The sequence below is a fragment of the Belonocnema kinseyi genome, chromosome 10 (assembly GCF_010883055.1).
Source record: "Belonocnema kinseyi isolate 2016_QV_RU_SX_M_011 chromosome 10, B_treatae_v1, whole genome shotgun sequence".
Classification (NCBI taxonomy): domain Eukaryota; kingdom Metazoa; phylum Arthropoda; class Insecta; order Hymenoptera; family Cynipidae; genus Belonocnema; species Belonocnema kinseyi.
In genome coordinates this window covers 109,931,413-109,947,549 of record NC_046666.1, presented here as the reverse complement: position 1 = coordinate 109,947,549, position 16,137 = coordinate 109,931,413, and the positions used below count along the sequence as shown (strand labels likewise).

The following is a 16,137-nucleotide window of genomic DNA, read 5'->3' as shown; positions in this document are numbered from 1 at the left end:
AGAATAGTTTTACCTTTCTCAGACGTCGTTTCAATAATAATTGGAGCAGCTTCCGAAGACATTTCTCTTCCAAAATGCAATAGATGTTGAAGTCAAAATTTTGTACAATAGCAGAGTATACCAAAAAAGTCATTTGCATTCCAAATCAATGAATGAAGGCGAATGAGACTAGCATGCTAAGTGTACAGTTTTAAGGACAATTTTGAGCAACCTGATTGGTTAAGCAATAAAAAAATTTATGATGCTTCAAGTCTAGCCAAATATTAGCATCCGGAATTTCCCAAATTTTTCCCAAATTTTTCCCAAATTAGGGTAAGACTGAAACTATTCATCCTTTTGCAAAGTGCAAAATTATTAAGGGACAAGTTTGAGAAATGCGTTTGTCTGGGCATTAAACAAAATTTATGATATTTCAATACTGGAAAATTTTCCATAAAATTGTAAATAAAATTGAACATAAAAATGAATACTAATTCTTTAATTGTCAACTTTATGAGTCAAACAACATATCGTTGGAATCGTTATAATTCGTAGATTTCGAATATCATATTTGTGATTTACTAAGTGTGAAATTTAAAAAATTTTATATTCCATATTTTAGGCCTCATTAGGAACAAAGGCCCCCCGTTGACCAAGCTCAGTGGCAGCAGCTCGACGGTGTGAGGGGAAGCCGCGTAGTGGGGGACGGTACACAGGTAGCTGGGGCGGAATTGACCATCGCCCTCTTTGACTAGTGTTCGACAGCTGGGCTGGTCGTATCCGAATCCGTTTCTCGCGGAGGTACGTTTATTTGAAAAGGGTGTCTACCTGACGCCAGGGGTGGGGCTATTTCTAGCGGGGGTTTGTTTACTCTATAGCTAGTCGAGAGTGTACAACGTGGTTCTGGTGGGGCTGCTAGAAGTGGTGCGAACGGTAGTCATAGTCCGTTTCAACTTTGGTGCGCAGTACTATTCTCACGCCAAACACTAAGCTGTAAGGCCAGTTTGTCGCTGAACAATATTTTATTTCTCTAGTTTGGAATCCATCACATGTGCAATCGTGTCACAGCGAGTACACAAGAGGTTAATTCAAGATAAGGTTTTGTTTTTTTGATGATGCCAGAGCTTGCGAACACATAAAGTATACTAGCGTTCTCTGATTGTAAGTTTGAAATAACCTAACAAGTTCCTACTTGATTATGTGTAATAATTCCTTTGTTTACGTTCTTTGTTGTCGGTTGTGCTGCTCGATGCTATTTGCGGAAGGGAGGAATTCTCGTAGACCTTGCTCCGCTTGGCACTGGGGTGATGATCAACAGTTAACTACCGAAAAGCGAAAATCGTAAGCTAATCCAAAAGGAAGATCCACCAGTAGATGTTCCTAAATGTTGGAACTGTCCTGAACATCATCTTCATAAGAATTGGGTCGTCTACTAGAAAAAAACTGTTGGAACGGAATTTCAAACAGGGCTCCAGTTCATAAAACTGGAGCCTGGCGGTACACCAAGTTCCCACCCTCTACGACTCTTAGTAGTCTGTTTATCCGGTACTTCCCAGGAATATCTTCGATTACCCAAGTTCGAGGTGGCCTCAATGGGAACGAAATTCTGGGATTAGCGTACACAGCAGTTACAGTTAATTTTCTACATCTGGACGTTCTAACAGAAAATTAAAAAAAAAATTAAGTCTTACATCCAGGATTTTTTTTGATATTGCGGGATTAATCATGATGGCATAAGGTAGGATAACTATATCCTTCAGCTATCGAAATCATATGATTTTGCTGCCATGTCTGGTTATCAATGGAATTCGAGAACCTTTAATTCTTGGATTAACTTGGATATAAGACCAGAATCCTCATCGACATTCTCGAGGGAAGAATCTATGCGGGAAAGGACCAGAGATATGCAATTTATTTGTCAAACTCGGTACTCTGAACCCAGCATACAGACATTCCAGAACTCAAAATCGAGAACAATTTTCTCACTGCATTAAAAGATGTATTCAACTCTTTTGTTCAACGATTGAAATCCGCCCTAGATCCTCAGGGTAAATTGACGCAAATACAATCCCCGCAACATTAAATACGAACAGTTAGACATCAACCTTTTTGTTTTCGACCATATCCATGTTTGGAGGAAGAAGAACTATAATTCTGGGACAGACCAAAGAAATCCTTGCCGAAGGATTGATTGAACATTGTCAGTCTCAGTAATAATAATCTAAATTCGATCACCGAGCAAGCAACTCACACACTTCCCCGAATAATGACTCTATAAAAGAACTAAAAAGTGCTAGTGCTTTCTCCAGACTGGAATTGCGCTCAGAGTATTGGCAAGTTACACTTCATAAAGACTCTAAAAAGTATAATGCTTTCGCCCTACATTATTATGGTACTTACCAATTTAAAGTGTTGCCATTTAGCCTGAAAAAGGCGCCCATTGCTTTCTAATGCTTGATAAGTCAAACAGTTCTTCGAGGTTACTTCAATAAATTTTGTATCATCTATTTAGATAATATTGTTTACCCGAAGAATTGGCAGAAGCATCTTTTATATCTAAATATAGTTCTCGAAAGGGTAGCAATCCACAAACTCACATGTTCGTTAAAAAAATGTTTCTTTGGATAGACAGAGTTACGTTATCTGGATAATATGATTTGCTCATATGATAATGAGTTACAGGGGAACATGTTCAGGCCATTCTGTATGCTTCTCTACCTCAGGGCCGTCGTAGAGTCCAGAAATGTTTGGGTGTCTGCAGTTGGATTTGTGAATACGTTCCAGAATTTTCGGAAGCATCAGAATTACTTACTAATTTTCTGAGAAAAAGTACTCTTTGGCGTTGAACTTTAGAAGCGGATACAGAGTTTAAGCAAATTAAGATTCTCTTTCAGACTGCTTTACGTCTAGCTAGACCAAACCCCAGTTTACCCTTCCACCTTCAAACTTAGCTTAGTTCCATAGGAATGGGAACAGTATTATATCAACCTACTTCAGGTGGAACAAAGCCGGTATTAAGTTACGCTGGCGCGAAATTTAATAGTACGGAATCTGGATACTCTTTAATTGAAAAATAATGCCATACAGCCACGTAAATTAGAGGTAGTGAACTATCAAGAGCTCTTTCACGTTATCCAACCGGCAAACCTAACATTGACTTAGCAAGGGGTGATGAACTAATGTTAGTCAGTTATCATCCTCAAGTCAACCCCATGTAAAGATGAAATTATGCACTAAAAGTAGGGATGTGATTACGATTTTTATATCACTTACAGAAGGTCTAGGATGTCCAGCTAATCGAAATTCCAGTAAATTACGAAATACACTTAAACCTGGATTCTGTGATCCACCATTTCATATTTCCGAGAATCGATACCTCGCGGAGAGAATGAGTGAGAGGAGTGAGAGAAGCCGCGGGAAGAGTGCGGTGCTCACTCTAGTTTCACAAAACAGAGAGAAAATCCAGAAAGAGAAAAGCAGCTCAGTCCCAAAACTGACATTAAATCCAGGTTTGACTACAGATGCAATGCGGCTACAGGAAGAAATCCTACTGAAGTTCTCTTCGGTTCCTCGATTAAAATCCTGGAGAATAGGTCTTAGGTGCATCCTTCCATTCCACACATGAACGGACTGCACGTTTAGATGCCATCCGGATGAACCAGGAACTTTACCTGCTGCGTTATCCAATTCCATCTGAGGATGGTCATCGCTACCAGGTTGGGAACCTAGTAAAAAGAAAAGCTCATCACCTCTCAGATAAAGAGAACAAATTCAACTCGGGACTTGCCGTTAAATGGGAAGGTCCTTACCCATTAAGGAACATTCTCAATGGCGAAATTTACGGCCATCACATGTCCCCAACAATCAATATTAGACAAATACTGTTCAATTTCAATATATCGTTGCGAAAATGTGTGTTTCAAAAAAAGATGTTACAATTATTTTGGCCGAAATGATCACAGTAATATTACAGAAAATGTTAGGCCTGTTCTCGAAATATTCGCGAAAATTTGCAACGGATTTAACAAAATCATTTTATTTGTGATAGTTTCACCAAAAAATTTACAAGGAAAAACTTATTTTCTGACACGTCTAGGGATCATGTTTTTCATAATAACGCGATTTAATGAGATTAATTTTAGAGCAAATTGATGTAAATGTGAATAATACTATTTCATCTGAATGTCGCACAACAAACTTTTAGAACTAGAAAAATACAAAGCTCTGTACTCTTCAAATGCTTGTTTAGGAATTTTGAATGAAAGAGATCAATATTATATTGAGTTAAAAACTAAGAAATGAAAGGAAGAAGCTTCCAGAAGAATATGTGAAACGATATTCTGCAAGCTTTTTCATGAAAATCTTGTTTATAAATATGAATACACAGTTCATTTGAAGAAAAATTTTGAAAAAGCTAAACTAAGAAAAAAAAAGCAAATTACAACTTTAAACATATTTCCAAAAAGTTGGACAGTCAGGAAGATTTAATGCGTTTTCAATGGGGATGTTGCATGGTATGGTATGAGCATGTTTTTAGGAACTTGAAGCTGTGAATAACTTTATGGAGATATACAGCTAAGCTCCAATAAGACCACTTTAACCGCCATTTTACTTTTCAAAATATTGACCAATCAGGCTTCGCGACCTGTTGCGTTTTTCTACTGCTAATCCAGCTGATTACACAGGTCCGCGCAAAAAAGTTGTCTGAAATGAGTACGAGGTTAGTGTATCCTTATTTATTTTAAGCCGCTAAATCCGAATCCGACCTCGGAATTAGGATTAAATGGTAAAATTTTCCCTTAGCCCAGAGGAAAAGTAAGAAATCCAGGGAATTCTGAAATCTGCAAAGGTGATAATTGTAAAATAGCAAAATGTCTGTACTTTGCAGCTAATAAATGAACTTTTCTATATTTTGAGCTGCTGAAACCAAATGCGACCTCAGAAATTCCCCTAGGCGTCCGATTTTTCCCTAGCCAAGGCGAAAAACTTAAAATCAAGAGTATTCTGAAACCTGCTAGTTTTATATTTGTACGATGGCATGGTAATACGAACCCTTATGTTTATTGAGTAGCTGAATTCAAATTTGACCTCAAACACTTGTACTAAGCGACCCAAGATACATAAAGAATTTATATTTACTCACAAACTTTAATCAACCTTAGTGTATATAAACATGCCCTGCGTAAAACCGTAAGTTTTTCTCAGTGTGCTACTATTTCCTCTAGGCAATGGGAAATATGACGTATATGATTCTAATTTTTTCTCTAATGCTAGGGAAAAAATCTGTCGGCAGAAGGAATTTAGGAGGTCGGATTTGGTTTCAGCCGCTTAAAATACATAAAATGCATTTATTAGCTGCAAAGTGCAGGCATTCCGCTATTTTACAATTACCACCTAGATTTTTTACTTTTACCATGGGTTAGGGGGAAATTTTGACCATTTAATCCCAATTCTGAGGTCGGATTCAGATTCAAAAGTTCAAAATAAATAAGGATACACTAGTCTCTAATAAAGTTATATTATTAGGTAAGAAGTGTTTTGTGGCTGGATATGGTTGTGGGGAGGATAAAGATCTGAAAAAATTGTTATTTATTTACCGCAAAACATGCAGACACGCCGGCAATGGGCAAAAACTATTTCGGCAGATAATTTCAGTTCTTTTCTTTGTAATTATTATTAATTGTTATCTCATAATAATACATGAAAGCTGTTTAGAGACATGTATACATTGAAATGCATGTTCAGCAACCATTTTTACTTTTTTTTAATTTGCATAACTTAGGTAGTTTTAATTTTCCTGTGAAGAATGACGTCACACAGATATAGCTAATCTATGCGTTTCGAAAAAATGCCACGAGCGAGAGTCACATTCAAACTTTATTAAGAAAAAAACATGTAATCAAAACATCGGAATAATAGAAAATTTCAGGATTTAGATGGAATTGTATTAAGTTACTCATATAATTGAAATAATATGTTAATTAATTTCACTTCTTGTTATCAGGCCTGCCCATTTGAGGCCCAGTTGGCAACCAATTATAAGTCGATTCCACATCGGATGGTATTCGAATCGAAGCTAATTCTCTTTCATGAAATTTGTAAATATAATCATTGTTATTAACTGTATGAAAAATAATGTTTTCAATTTCGATCACATTCACATATAATTTTCACTCAGGAATATTAGGAATATAAGGATTGTTCTTTGAATTTTACTTTTCAAAAGGGACTTTTTCTAATTTAAAAATTTGGGTAGCCTCGAGACTATGAGTTAATTCTTCATTACGAATATTTACTTCTACTTAATATTATTCATATGTGGTTAATAGTAAAGTGCGATGTTATGCTTCTGATTCAATAATTAATTATAAATAACGTAAAGGTAAAATTCTAACTATTATACATATTTTTTATTGCAGATTCAGATTCTGCATACAAAAAACGTAGGTTTTATTTGAACATTTTTTTTCGATTTGCGCCAGATAACGCTGCATGGGCGAAAAATGGCACTGTTGACTGTTCAAGAAATGCGCTTCCAAACAGAAATTGTAATTGAAATGGTAATTAATTTAATTTTTAGCTCCTCTTCCACCCACCTGGGAAGGGAGTTAAGTGGAGTAGAAAAATTAGAAAACTCTATTTTATTTTTGAAATGCAAGCTTCTCATTTTTTACTTCTAGTATGTAAGCAGTCAAATAACCAACTAATTTTAGAGCTACCGAGGAACAGCGACGTAGACGCAATAGTTATCCCCTTTGGGGTGCTTTTGTCGGCGAGTCCCTTCGCCCCTCACCAACGGGATAATTGTTTTCTATTAAATGCTGACCTGCCACTTCGATGCTCTTGTTGATCCGCGCTTGGAGAGTTTGCACACGACTGCAGAGTGTGTCTGGTGTTATTTGGATACAAGCAGTCCTGATTCGTGGTTATATGTTCTCCAAAGTTATTGACACTTCTTGATAAACTAGATTCTTTAAATAAGCCTACAAAAAGAAATCCGGCATTTTAAGTTCTGGTGATCTAGCAGGCTAATTTACTGGACCTCTACTAGCGATCCAGTGACCGTTGAATCCGCGATTCAGTACTTCCCCCACGATTGTCGAGTACGGTGCAGGACATCTGGCAAACCAATCCTTTTTCTTTATCTTTTGTTTTGTTTTTCACGGATCAGCTTTTTGAGAGTCAAATGCTTTCCTAATCAGGGTACAGGAATCCAAAGTCAAACATCTCTCTGTCGACACGTTGGTGAGCGATAATAAAGTGACTTCAGTCTGTAGGTTTAGACTGATTCAATAATATTAAACTTAGATAAAGTGGGAAAATTAACTAATTCAAGACAGGGAGATAAAAAACAGTGAATCTACGCTTGGAACACTTGGTGGTCCTGAAAAGGACCGACTGTTTTGTAAGTTTTTGGTTAGATGTTGAAAGTTTGGTTACTTTTTCAACTAGACCGCTCGTCTAATTGGTTTTGTAATCTGCGGTGATGGGATAATCACAGGCATTACTGTCGCTCAGGATAAAATTTCGAGGCCGGCGAAGTATTCGAATTGTATTTATATGCACTCCTTTGTACGTGATGGTAAGTACAATATCGGGTGCGAATGTAACAGCGTTCGGGGTGTTATAATCGTCGATCGCGATCCCTAATAGAGCAGGTAGCTCGGGGGCGCTCATGCCCGATCGTCTGCTGGGGGCATTCATTTGAGGGGAGTAATCCGGAAGTGTCGACGTAATTAATTGTTGGTAGCCCTCTTATAAGACTACCCAGCATCGTAGTAGAGGGAGGGGTCGACTCTCCAAAGAATGATAAGACTGGAAGAAGTTGTGCGTTACCCGTTTGGGCATTGTTAAACAATCTCAAAGAAATTTGACATGACTGGAATTTCAAGTGACGTTAATTATGTGTGGAGAAAAAAAGCCGGAAAGTGGGAAAAACCACAAAAATCTGTTAAATTATTGTATAGAAGAAAATATGAGAAAAGAATCAGAGAAGGAAGTGAGATAGAGGATCGAAAAAAGCAAAAAAGTTACTAGTAGGTCGGGGGTGGCAGGGCCACCTCGACTTGGGCGACTTATTTAATGAGAAAATGTTGGCATCGCATGTTTGCGTAATGGATCAAAATTATGTTTCCCTAGAGAGGAGATATGTTCAAAAGGTGACAATCATGCAAATTCATGAAATTTATTAAGGTTTCTTTGATACACTCTGAAATGTATGGTAGTTGAAATTCTCTGTCTCTGACCTCGAGAGTTTTCCCTTTAGTTTCATGGGTATGCTGCTTCCAATTGAGACGTTTATGAAGTTTACCCCCTAGGTATTTTACGGAATTTTTCCATTCTATTGGTTTGTTAAACATTTTGGGTGGATCAATTTTAGCTGGTCTTCTGACTGAGAAAAGAATTGATTCTGATTTTGCTACGTTTATTTTTATGGTCAAGAGTTTACTCAAGTGTCATCTGCATATAATCCAATTGAAACTTCAGGGATCTCAGGAGTATCGTTTACGTAAATAATAAAGAATACCAGTCCTAGTATGATGCACTAGGGCATATCTGCTCCAATTGGTTTCTCTTCTGAGTGTCTTGCCTATTTTGACTGAGAATTTCCTATTAGAAAGATAAGAGCTTATAAAGAGGATGAGCTTTCTTGGGAAATTGTGATTTATTAGTTTTCTGATTTATTAGTTTTCTGATTTATTAGTTTTTCTTTATTAGTTGACTGAGAATTTCCTATTAGAAAGATAAGAGTTTATAAAGAGGATGAGCTTTCTTGGGAAATTGTAATTTATTAGTTTTCTGAGCAATCCTACATGCAAAACACTGTCAAAAGCTTCTTCAACATCGACGAAAACAGCTCCAGTGTGTATTCTTCGATTGAAATTTAAGCTAACGTCTTCGATTATCTTGAGAGGCGATTCCCAAACTTTTTTCGCTCTTTCTGGGGAGCAGTAGGGCCGCCGCCCTCATTTTTTTCATAATACTTAAACCCAAGGGGGGACACTTGACTGTCTGTGATGCAGGCATGTGCTGGCTTGCCGCGCTCGACCTTCCCATTGTAAGAAAATTAGAGCTGATTAGGAACTATGGAAAATTTAGTAAAATATACATTAGCGAATTTTAATAGGCAGCGAAGTTGTCCAGCAATAGATTTTCTCGGACAAATTTAGTGAAAATATCAACCGATTTTTGTGAACTTTTTTCCATATTTCTAAAATTATATCACGAAATTGATTCAGCTCATGTGAATTTAATTGTGTCATATCTTTATAACTTCAGTTATTGTAACAGGTCTCAATCTCAGAACAAAGAAAGGCATTCATGTTAGGTAAACAAAAGGAGTCGCTTCTCACAGCGGGGAGCCTGCCTTGGAGCCTACCGAGCTACCCGGCCCGGGGTGGCATCCCCCTACCGCCGGGTAGCCACCCTACCCAGGGTAGCAGTTTGGGAAACGCTGATCATCAGCGCAGGAGGCTTCAAGCATCGTATTGGATTGACTTATAACATCCTAATCTCATCAGTCACTTGACTGAGTCCGTGTCTATGATATATAACCGGGTTCATATGAGTGAAAGTCTGGAATAATAACGATCTTTATACATGTGTCATAACAAAATTTGAAAAATAGTTATTTACAGTTGATTGCATTGCAAGAATGGAGTTGTATGCATGCAAATATTCGTATGGTGCATTTATTAATTAATTCTGTCTAAAAATTATAAATTGTTAACAAATGACCGTAAAAATCAAATTTTTAAATTAAGCCAAATAAAATTAATGAACGCTGATAGTCCCTATGAAACTATTTGCAACCGCGTCAATTTATGATTTTTGACCACCTACGCAAGTTCAGTTTTGCGTTCAAGCATTTTTAAGCCTTTAAGCATAAGCCACACGCGTGATAGTAAGCGATTTAGTGGCGATAATTCACATTTGATAAATGTAATTTGACCTATTCCAATACCGCGCGAAAAAAGTGTATCAAGAACAAGGTTCTATTCTTAGTTAATAATAATAAAATGCTAATAAGGATGGATTTATATGTTTGCCTATCTTAGAGTGGTATAATGTGACAAGGATCCCACCCACTATTATTTCTAAACTGGGCCTGAGAAGTTCAATTTTAAAGTTTAGACAAATTATGGTGCAGAGACGAACCGCTGTCGGGACCCAGAAGTATTAACATTTAACAAGCGGTGAATATGTAACCTAAAATTTCTACAGAAGTTGGAGTCATCTATGGTGATCAATACAAAAATGTGTGTCAACGTGCGCGAATGCCATCAATTATGGCATAGTTCAACTTAAAATATTAATGTTGTCTTTTGATTGGTTATAAGGCATGTACGAAATCTTGCCAAATTTGAAAGTTTGCGGTTCTCCCATTCGAAAATTTGTGTTTAGCAAATATTTATAGCAATAATATTTTAGAGTGCAACGGAGACTATTGTATGCACCGTCTACTAGAATCTCGCTCTCACTCACGCTATTATATGTCTATGAAATTAATCTTATAGTATAGACAAACGTAAACTACAGGCATTTAAGGCAAGAAATAAGTCGTGCCTTCATTATAGTGGTTTGAAATTACCCTCACAGTGATGAACATTTATGTAACTATATTGTTTGATAACAATCAGTAACATTGTAGACAAACTTATATTAAAAAATGCACAATTCAGCCACTTATTTACAGAAATACATACTGCTTTAAAGAAAACAATTTGAAATTACACTATAGTACCGTTACAGTTGCTGTCTCGGCGGTACCCTCAATGGCCTTCGTACTATATCGGGACTCTCCAAACTATAAACACTCAGGACCGTGTGAACCATTTCTGTTAGAGTTTCGTTTAAAAAAATATTGTTGTATTTTTGCTATTTTTGTTTTATAATATCATAATGAACGTGAAAATGTTTGTACTCGAAAATCAAACTTTATCGAAGTACTGATTTTTAAGTATGTACGTACATATATCAGGGCGATCATTTTAATTGAAGAAAAAAATTCCCGATCAATTTTCGGTTTTCCTTGATTCGCAAACATTTTTCTCGGTCAATAAAATTAAAGAATTTGAACTCGAAGCCTGAACATTTTTTCATTTGAAGTAAGAAAAAATAAACTACAAATTCAAGCACTAAAAGTAAAAATCATAAATTTTAAACTTTTCAAATTGAAGTATCAAAGTTTTTTAATTCAAAAGTTTTGAATTCGATTGATCAACAATTTACACTTATAAACTATAAAGTACTAATACTTTTCAATTAAACAAGTTTAAATAAAATGCATATAAACTGCAGTATTTTAAACTTTTAACTTTTATAAATTATAGAGTTAAAAGATTCAGATTCAATTACAAAAATATTAAAACCTCCTTGAAAAGCTTCAGAAATTTATGTCTAAATCTTGAGAAATCTAGACTAACCTGTGAGTTTAAACGTTTTAAGACCATTGAGCTTCTAATTTAAAATGAGAGCTTGCTCTTTAGTCATTATACCGGATACAGGATAGCCTCTGCCTCTGATCCTTAACCTTGTGCAAGCTCTCAGAGATACCACATTTCTATAAAATAGACTGTTTGGATGCACCTGATTTCACATCGTCTAAAAGCTCATTTATCTTCGAATATAAGCTTTTCCTTCGTCATTTTTGTAACGCCTGGCCACATCTGGTTACGCATAAACTAAAGTGACATCCTGTATAAGTAGAACTTTTTTAGCGGGTTAATTTTTTTAACACATTGTATAAACAAATGCAGGGCTATTTATCTACAGAATTTTTTTTTTTTTCTAAAACGCCTCTAAACTTCCTTGGCAGCGTTTTTTACACAACTTGAGTAAAACATCAACAAATATGTCAGAAGGACAATGTTTTCTAATGGAACATTACTATTAAATCACTTTAGAGTCGTTTTGGTGAAAGCAGAACGTATTTTGTATGAACAAATGGCCGAGTAGTGCATTTTTAAATATAATTTCTTTATAAAATCAGCAACTATCGATTAGTTACAATATGTGTCATTCTGCTCCGCTAACGATGGAATACAAAGTGATTTACCGAAAAAAAATGGTTTAATCGTAGAACCACTAAATTAAACATTTTTTCACACAATTTATTTATAAAAACCAATATAATCATTTTACTTATTAATTTCATTGCCAGTTTTTTTTTACTTTATTTGTTATCCCAGAATTGCAATAAAAAAATCACAAATCGACTCACAGAATTTTCTCTGCAACTTACAAGTAACCCTACCCAACCGTCACTCACTGATTTCAATGAAACTTTGCAGAGTGGTAGAACATTGAAGCCACCCCTACCAAACCACAAGCAGGCTAACCCACCTAAACCTAGAGATAACAAGTTTAATCGCTATTCTAAACATCTTCCCCTAGATAACTTAATCCATTCAAACACCTATCCCTAATATTTTCAAAAAGAGTGGATTTTGAGATTTGAAAATAGTGAGTTTATGTTTTGTGAAATTTGATTTTAAGAGTTTCTACTTTTTGTAACTTGAGGTTAGCCGTCTTGGCAGTTTTCGGAAGGTTTTGGCAATACACATTTTTAAGATTGTACGTTTAGAGTTTGTGAGTTTTGAGATTGTAGGTTTAGAGTTTGGAGTTTGTGTTATCTGGGTGTATAGATATGAAGTATGTGGGTTAGTCTGCTTGTGACTTAGTAGGGGTGTTTACAGGGGCTAGGGGGTTGGGGTAGCTTCTTAAATAAATAAGGTAGGCTAGGGAGTATATAATTAGATGAGCCAGTTTTCACAGTTAATTAAAAAAAACACTAAAAAAACAACGTAATTTCGAAAAGAAAGTCGTTCCAAATAAGTTTGGACACTTTCTTTTTATTTTTAAAAAGTATTTTTTTTTAATTTTTGAGGAGAAGTCTGTTGGGTTGGATGGATTGCCGGAAGTAATTCAGTCTGAGTAGCACGGTTGTCCAATTTATGTGTGAAACAATATGTTCTGTTAATGTATTTAATATTGCAAACGTGTTTTAAAAGTATAAAGAAAAGCCTGAAAGGTACTTAAAATGCCTAAAAATTGCACTAAAATCAGGATTTATAAAGTATGACAGTGCGAACATGCCAAAAGTCGACATGTAGATGGTGAAATTTTTTTTCATCGAGTGACTTAGGTTGCTCATAATCACTCACTTAAACCTTTGCTAACATGATTATATATCAGAAGAGGCTCTGGATTCATATCGTAAGCAAAAGTTTATTTTTTAGTGAGGTTCGGTTACGAATGGTTGCTGCTTTTCGACAATTTTAAGTAAAGACATCTCTCTTAGAAATCGTTATTTCAATTTTCGCCAGCAGTCTGCTAGATACTTCATTAGTCAGTGAAGCAACTGCCGTGATAGTTGATGTGAATTACAGAATGTGATGTTTCAAGATCACCGATTTTTTGAGAAGGGATTTCGATATGTTTTCCTCAATATTGTTTTTCTCGAAAATGAAGTGTACAACATTTTTTTGAATACCCTTAGCTTGTCAGAATTGTATGCAGTATTTAACAAATTTATCACCAAAAAGTAATGCATTAATTCTTTGAGTGTAATTAGACTTGCTGACGACCGTAGCTCGGCGGTGAATCTTGACTCGGGCGAGTTGCGGCTAGCACTCGGATGGATATCCGTTCGTGATTTACGCTTAGGTCTCGGTCCTGTATTTAGTGCGGTTAATTAATTCATCTTGAGCGGGAGGTTTTATGCGTCCGTGACTGATGATATAGACCGAGACAGCCCTGTGAAAAAATATTAAATAAAATCCAATTCTAAACTAAAAAATGCCTTCAACATGTTGGACAAATGTGACAATTGTGACAACATTAAAAATTTATCTTTCATAATAATAATAATAAATTTGTGTATGTCATATGTCCGTGTCCGTGTGTGCAGTTGTGTTTGTCTCTCGCCGTTTACAGTAAATAAAATCAAGAATTTGAATCGTTGGTCTCGGTCGTTGGCATTGGAACGAAGGTTTGTAAGAAAGATGGATCCCTATAAATAGGTTCTCTAGTATAAATGTTGGATCCCTATAGGGTTCTCCATAAATGTTAGGATCCCTATTGGGAACCGAAGTCATGGCGCAGCGATCACTAGCTTTTTAAAGTGTTTTCTTTATCTTTTAATTCTATTTAAGAAGAGAAGACATGCTTCTGTCGAAGACTTGAATAATAATCAAGTTTTTGATAATAATTTGCAGGTTGTAGCTCTCTATAAACACGGATCCTCCAATTGTATGAATGCGTTGGATAATGTCACAGTTAGACCTCACAACAATGCTGCGAAACATTTCTGGTCCGTTTGAACAATAATATTTACGCAGTTTCTCAAGGATCGTAAAATTGATTTTCCGCGTGGAAGAAAGAAAGGCAGTTTGGATTTACTGGCTCTAGATGTTACGAAATTCAAACCTACACAAAAATAGGAAACCTACATGGGAAACTAAATCTATGAAGTACTTTTATTTTAAACTTGCAGAAAACTGATTTTATATTATATTCTTTCTTTGATAATACGTTACACGTTATAGAGATCGATTTTGACGAAGCCTTTACTGTAGATCTTTTAGGAAAATTAAACAAACTTATTTCAACGATATGATTCATCATGTGTGTTTACAATAATATTAATTAGAAGGCATAATTAGGATTCTTGTTATTTTATTCAAACATTTCCGTTAAAATCATTTGTAATTACCTTATTATTATTAGTTTTATTTTACATATAAAAATAAACGTCGTTTTCACACCATAAGTTGTCGTTTCTTAAAAGCGGTATTTTATTTAAACATTTACAAGAAAATTATTTTGTAATTACTTTATTATTGTTATTATTATTACATTTGTTTTACATTCAATAATAAACGTCCTTTTCATGCAAGAATTTGTTATTTCTTAAAATCAATTGACTCATGTTCACAGTCGCAAAAATAGTCGTAAATATTTGCTCAAATTTTGGAACAGGATTCATTGGCATTGTATCCCCCATAATTTTGATTACTTTCAATCTCTGATTAAACCGTTCTATATGTATTCGATCACTTAAAGTGTCTACATTTTCTAAAGCTTCCGTCGTAAATAGTTTTTTCATCAAAAATCCTGGTTGCAGAACCGTTATATCACTGTTACGGCAAATATTGTCAACAAAAAATCCGTTGTCTGCATCTGAACATTCAACTGGGCCACTTTGTTCAAAAATAGCTTTATCAGAAGCACGACCTCCATAAGCTTTACTTGAAGAAGATATTGTTCCAGCAGGGTTTACCCCAGACATGTACATTACAGTATAATCTGAGTTGTAATTGGAATAAACGATTAGCTGACAGCAGAAATTAGATGGTTTTTGAATCGAGATTTCAATGTAGTCTAAAATGACTTGAAAGTCAGGAAAATCGCGAAAGTAAACAGGAATATTTTGCGAAATTTCTTCTTTACTCGGCTAAGTAATTAAACATTTTAAAGAGTAACTCAAAACGTCTATCATGCTATTAAATACTTTTTGACAGTATCGGTCTAAACAACCATTAAAAACTGCCATTGCCGTATAACTTAAATTCTGTTTAAATTTAACATATGTTAGTACAATTTTAATACGCAGACTTTGTTTACTGAATAGATTGTCTAAACGTAGTTCTACTAATTTTACTATTTTCTCAATAGTAGTCAGTACTGTGAAGCTTGTAATTCCCATTAAAGTACTTAATTCTTGATCGGCTTCAATAAGCGACAAGAAATGGCACGTATTCAAGTCCCCGATTTTTATTTGAACACCTATTTCTACGAGCTTTGGCGAAAGATCCTCATTAGAATTTTAATGGCTATTCAAATCCCTTCGTTAAAATTGAAGATGTCAGAATTTTCTATCATATCAATTCCTGTTCCTACATTTTCCGTCTTAACTGATTTTATTTCTAGATTCATACCAGATTGCACGATGGAACTGCAGTTTTTTAAAATATCTTTTCGAAGCTGCTGCATCTGGAAATACATAAAATGTTCTTTGTAAATGAATACGTGGCTCATGTATTTTTTGGCACTATATTGTCAAATAATTGTGAAACATGTAAACTTGGTTTCGTTTTAAACATTTTTTTATAGAACATTTAAACATTAGTTCACGTATCATTCTGATTATCAAAT

At 35.3% G+C, this 16,137-nt stretch overlaps 1 protein-coding gene across 2 annotated transcripts in view; it reads left to right on the top strand.

Annotated features, from left to right (window-relative positions):
* The window catches only part of LOC117182135 (protein FAM117B-like), a 126,868-nt gene that overhangs the window by 88,380 nt on the left and 22,351 nt on the right, over positions 1-16,137 (top strand). The window lies entirely within an intron of this gene.